General features: G+C 45.3%; 1 pseudogene; it reads left to right on the top strand.

The window, feature by feature from the left end:
- Positions 1–3,681: 3,681 nt before the first annotated feature.
- On the top strand, positions 3,682–4,488 carry LOC110317362 (annotated as a pseudogene).
- The last annotated feature ends 1,685 nt before the right edge of the window (positions 4,489–6,173 follow it).

The raw sequence follows: 6,173 nt of genomic DNA on the forward strand, positions 1-6,173 counted from the left end.
AGAGGAGGAGGAGGAGGAGGAGGAGGAGGAGAGGCAGACCGTGAGCATGTGGGGAGAGGAGAGGCAGGTAATGGGGAGAGGGCAGGAGCAGGAAGGGAAGAGCAAGAGAGGGAGGAGGGAGCGAGCAGCCCCTTTTATATTGGGTCAGGCCTACCTGGTTGTTGCCCCGTAACTGTGGGACAGAGCTTAAACAGAACATGCAGGCTTTGCTCTGCATGAGCCTTACCCAGGAGGGATTTGTGACTCCCATAGTTGGGGACTTGGGGTCCTGTGCCCATGTCAACCATATACATTCACTCAGTTCTTCACTTGCTGTCTTCAACAGGGAACTAGAGAGGTGGCTCAGATGACACTGGAGCCATCTCCACTCAGTGCCCCTGCAGAGAACATAGTGTTCACATGGCACTCACAGCCTTGGTAAGTAACTCTAGTTTCAGAGGCTCTGATGTACTCTTCTGGCTTCTGCTGGTACCAGGCATGCAAGTGATACACAGGTAGCAAAAGACCCATATAAAGAAAGCTTTGCAAGCATTTCATGAGATCTTGCAAATTACAAATATCTGTATCCTACTCAGACTTCGCCAGTGGTTTGCCTAGTGCCTTAGTCCTTTGAGGCTGCTATAGAGAACCAATACACAGAACCAACACATATCCGTTGTTACCAGCATAGTGATCCAACACATCAATTCCAGCCACCAGTCTAGGGAGCTGGGGAAGCCATCCTCTGCCCAAGACAGACTTATGGTAAATCTAGCTGCCATCTCTAGCAACCAGCTCAGAGATAGATCCTGATTAGCACTCAGATCTATTCATCCCAAACAGAAGGATTAGATTGATAACTGCCCACTTTGCTAAGTTCGCCCCTGTCTCTTTCTTGGGACGAACATGAAAGGCTGATATGCTCCATTTTCCATCCTTCTCTATTTATCTTTAACTTCCCAGACCTGTACTTGCATCGGGCTTCTGTGAAGTCTCCTTGTTCCCACCCCAAAGCTTCTCTATCCTGTTTCTGCCTCAGTGTTTCAGCCTAATGTAGAGGTGCTGCCTACTCCCTTGCATGAAGGACTGACCTGGGTTCTCTCCCTGTTGCTTGGTGGCAGGTATTTTGGGCTTGAGGCATGCTGCTCGGAAGAAAACTAAGGGTGGGTTCACCAAAGACTGCATGGGAAGTTTTCCCCACATGCTGCTATTTGTCAGCTCAACATCTGCTCTGGTGCATCTAGGTCCAGACAACATCTGTGGCCATATTACTCTCAATGCTTACCTAAGAACCACCTCCCAGCTGGGCTGTGTGAGGGCTTGTTCCAGTGTGGCCTCCCTGCCTGCAGAGAACCCCAGTTCTCCTGCATTGATGATGGAATCCCAGCCCTTTCTGGCTACACATATTTGCCCTGGGAACCTGCAGGTCCCTCAGCGGGGGAAGCAGGTAGGCTAAATACAGAATTTCCCTTCTCCTCCTAATCCAGCCCCCAGTCTAATCCTCGTCTCCATAGCAGACCACCTGCTGCAACCTTCCACCCCTCACCCCCATCTCCAGGGGATCATACAGATCTTCCCCTCCAGATTTGCTTCCCCCAATTCATTGCTTTACCCACTCACAACTCCAGCAGACCTTCCCCTGGAACCCTCAGGCATCTCCAGCCAGAGAAGTAGGTGGCCCAGCTGTGAATCTTTACTGTTCTACTTCTCTCTTCCAAATCTGATCTCCCAATATTATCTCCATCTTTAAAGCAGACCACCCACTGAGGCCTCCCCTCCCTCTTCCCCCTTCACTTCTGCCTCCTCCCCACCTCTCTGCCCACACCTCCAGTGGACCATGCAGATAGGTCTTCCTCTTCAATCTTCCTCCTCACTCATCCTGTGATCCCAGCTCCCAACACCAGCAGGCATTCCCTGGGAACTGACCAGTCAAACCTGCCAGAGAAGCAAGTTGGCCAGTGAAGCAGCTATTCTAGCTTCTTGTCTTCATTCTCTCTCCGCTCCTCCACAGCCAGTCCCAAGTCCCATCCCCAGCTCTGCAGTAGGCGACTAAGCAGAACCTGGTGGCGCACCCTGCTTTCCTCCCTCCTGTGGACCTCCTCACCACCCCTCCCTCACATCCCCATTTCTAAGTGTCATCTCCCAATACCTAGGGATACATTTTGTACAGAACCCACAGGAACCCAGAAGAATTTTCCACCAGGCATCACTCTTCTAAGAACCAGACAAGGCAACAGAAAACAAGGAACAAAACATTCATTCACACCTTTAGTCCCAGCACTTGGGAGGCAGAGGCAGGAGGATTTCTGAGTTCGAGGCCAGCCTGGTCTACAAGTGAGTTCCAGGACAGCCAGGGCTACACAGAGAAACCCTGTCTCGAAAAACAAAACAACAAACAAACAAACAAACAAACAAACAGAAGACAAGACATCAGCACCTAGGATGTCTTAGGGTTTTCATTGCTGTGAAGAGACACTATGACCAAGGACAATATAAATATTGTAAGGCAGCCTTACAGTTTCAGGGGTTCAGCTCATTCTCAGCATGGTAGGAAGCCTGGCAGCTTGCAGGCAGACATGATGCTGGAAGAGCCAAGAGATCTACATCTTGAAGCAACAGGAAACTGATTTCCACAGGCAGCCGGGAGGAGGCTTTCTTCTGCACTGGGCAGAGCCTGAGCATAGGACCTCAAAGCCCACCCCCACAGTGATGCACTTCCTCCAACAAGGCCAAACTATTCCAACAAGGTCACACCTCTAATAGTGCCATCTCCCATAGGTCAAACTTATTTAAACCACCTCATAGAATTATTATCTCCCCAAACCCAGATTCCTAGATGCTGGCATGAAAACTCAATAACAGCCAGGGTAATATGTCTCCACTAAATCCCAGCAACCCTACCATAGTAGGCCCTAGTATTCCAACATAGATAAAGTACAAAACAAAGACTTAAAATGGCCTTTATGAATATGATAGGGGTCCTTCAAGAGGAAATAAATAAATCCTTTAAAGAAACCTCTGGAGGGGGCTGGAGAAATGGCTCAACAGTTAAGAGCAGTGAGTGATCTCCCAGAGGTCCTGAGTTCAATTCCCAGCAACCACATGGTGGCTCACAACCATCTGTAATGGGATCCAATGCTCGCTTCTGGTGTAAATGATGGAATAAAGGAGGGAGAAGAAACACGGGTCAAAGGCACAGAAATTATTCTCAACAAAATCATAGAAGAAAAATTTTGTAAACTAAATTATCTAAACTAAAGAAGAAGATCCCTATTAATGTACAAGAAGCTTACAGAATATCAAATAGACTAGGCCAAAAAAGAAATTCCCTTTGGCATATAATAATTAAAACATTTCACATACAGAACAAAAAAGACTATTAAAAGCTACAAGGGAAAAAGACCAAGTAACATACAAAGGCAGACCTGTTAGAATCACACCTGATCTCTCAACAAGATTCTAAAAGCCAGAAGGGCTGGAACAGATGCACTGCAGACTCTATGAGAACAGAGGTGCCTGCCCAGACTCTATACCCAGTAAAAGTCTCAATAGACAGAGAAAATAGGACATCCCATGATAAAACCAAAATCAAGCAATACATATCTGCAAATCAAACCCTACAGAAGGCGATAAAAGGGAAACGTCAACCTAAAGAGGTTAACCTCACCCAAGAAAAGACAGGGAGTCTCTCTCCAGCAGCCGAGCAAGATGCCCAAAGGGAAGAAGGCCAAGGGGAAGAAGGGGGCCCCGACCCACGCCGTCGTCAAGAAGCAGGAGGCTAAGAAGGCGGTCAAACCTCTTTTTGAGAAGAGGCCCAAGAACTTCGGCATTGGACAGGACATCCAGCCCAAAAGAGATCTAAGGTGCTTCGTCAAATGGCCCCGCTACATCAGGCTGCAGTGGCAAAGAGCCTTCCTCTACAAGCGGCTCTAAGTCCCTCCTGCCATTAACCAGTTCACCCTGGCGCTGGACAGGCAGACAGCTACTCAGCTGCTTAAGCTTGCCCACAAGTACAGGCCAGAGACAAAGCAAGAGAAGAAGCAAAGGCTACAGGCCTTGCTGAGAAGAAAGCTGCTGGCAAAGGCGACGTCCCAACCAAGAGACCATCTGTCCTCTGAGCAGGAGTCATTACAGTCACCACCTTGGTGGAGAACAAGAAGGCTCAGCTGGTGGTGATTGCCCATGATGTAGACCCCATTGAGCTGGTGGTTTTCCTGCCTGCCCTGTGTTGAAAGATGGGGGGTGCCCTACTGCATCATCAAGAGAAAGGCCAGGCTGGGATGCCTGGTCCACAGGAAGACATGCACCACTGTTGCCTTCACACAGGTTAACTCGGAAGACAAGGGTGCTCTGGCTAAGCTGGTGGAAGCTATTAGGACCAATTATAATGACAGATATGATGAGATCTGTTGCCACTGAGGAGGCAACATCCTGGGTCCTAAGTCTGTGGCTCATATTGCCAAGCTGGAAAAGGCAAAGGCTAAAGAACTCACTACTAAATTGGGTTAAATGTACACTAAGTTTTCTGTACATAAATATTACAAAATTTAAAAAAATGAATAATCTCAGACCAGCAAAATCAAAAAAGAGAAACACACACACACACACATAACACCACCACCACTAACAACAACAACATAACAGGAATCAACAAATACTGCTCATTGATGTCTCTTAACACCAATAGTCTCAATTCTCCAACAAGACTAACAAAATGGATATGAAAATAGAATCCATCCTTCTGCTGTATCCAAGAAACATTCCTTAACATTAAAGAGAGACACCACCTCAGGATAAAATGATGAAAAAAATATTCCAAGCAAATGTATGTAAGAAGCAAGCTGGTGTAGCCATTTTAATATCTAACAAATAGACTTCAAACCAAAACTAGTCTCTTCTGACCATCTCTTCTGATAGGGAAGAACACTACTACATACTCATAAAAGAAAAACTTCACCAAGAATATATTGCAATTCTTGACACCTATGCACCGAACACAAGGGTATCCAAGTTCATAAAAGAAACACTATTATAACTTAAATCACATAGTGTCCCTCACACACCGATAGTGGGAGACTTCAATACTCCCTCTCATCAACTGACAGATCATCCAGACAAACAAAACAGAGAAACGCTGGAGCTACAGACATTAGTAACTAAATGGACCCAACAGATATTTACGGGACATTTTACCCAAACAGAAAAGAATATAACTTCTTCTCAGCACCTCACGGAACTTTCTCCAAAATTGACCACATACTTGCACACAAAGCAAGTATCAATGGATACAAAAAAATTAAAGTAACACTCTGCATCCTATTAACCACTGTAGAGAGAATGTCTTATGTATTTTATGGATGTTATCGCCTGTCAATTGAAAAGCTCATGACCTGTGGCTTAGGCAGGAAATGGGAGGTGGGACATTCAGGAGTCAAAACTCTCCAGTCCTGGGCTTTTATCCCAACCAAAAAAGAGGATAAAAGCCTAGGACTGGAGAGTTTTAGCACAGAATTCTACCAGTCTTTCAAAGAACAGTCAATGCCAATACTTCTCAAATTATTCCACAAAATAGAAACAGAAGGAACATTTGATGAGCTCACAGTTACCCTGATACATAAACCACATAAAGACTCAACAAAAAAAGAGAATTATAGACTAATTTCCAAAATGATCATAGGTGTAAAATTCTTCAAAAAGAATACTTACAGATTGACTCTGGGAACACATGAAAAATATTATCTATGTTATTAAGCAAATTTCATTCCAGAGAAGCCAGGATGATTCAACATAAATAAATCAATAAATATAACCCACCAATATAACCCACAAATTAAAAGTCGAAAACCCACATGATCATCTCATTAGATGCAGAAAATGCCTTTGACCAAGTCCAACACCCCTTTATAATAAGGGGCCTGGAGAGTCAAGGATACAAGGGACCTACCCCAACATAATAAAGGCAATTTACAGCAAGCCAAGAGCCAACATCAACTTAAATGGAGATAAACTCAAAGAAATTTCACTAAAATCAGGAACAAGATGAGGTTGTTCACTCTCTCCATACCAATTCAATATAGTACTTGAAGTCTTAGTTTGAGCAATAAGACAACTGAAGGTGTAATAGGGCCCTAGACCTTAGCACAACTGACTCCATGATGGAGGCGCCATTCAGGCTGTAAAACTCAGCAACCAGA

The sequence above is a fragment of the Mus pahari genome, chromosome 2 (genome assembly GCF_900095145.1).
Source record: "Mus pahari chromosome 2, PAHARI_EIJ_v1.1, whole genome shotgun sequence".
Lineage (NCBI taxonomy): Eukaryota > Metazoa > Chordata > Mammalia > Rodentia > Muridae > Mus > Mus pahari.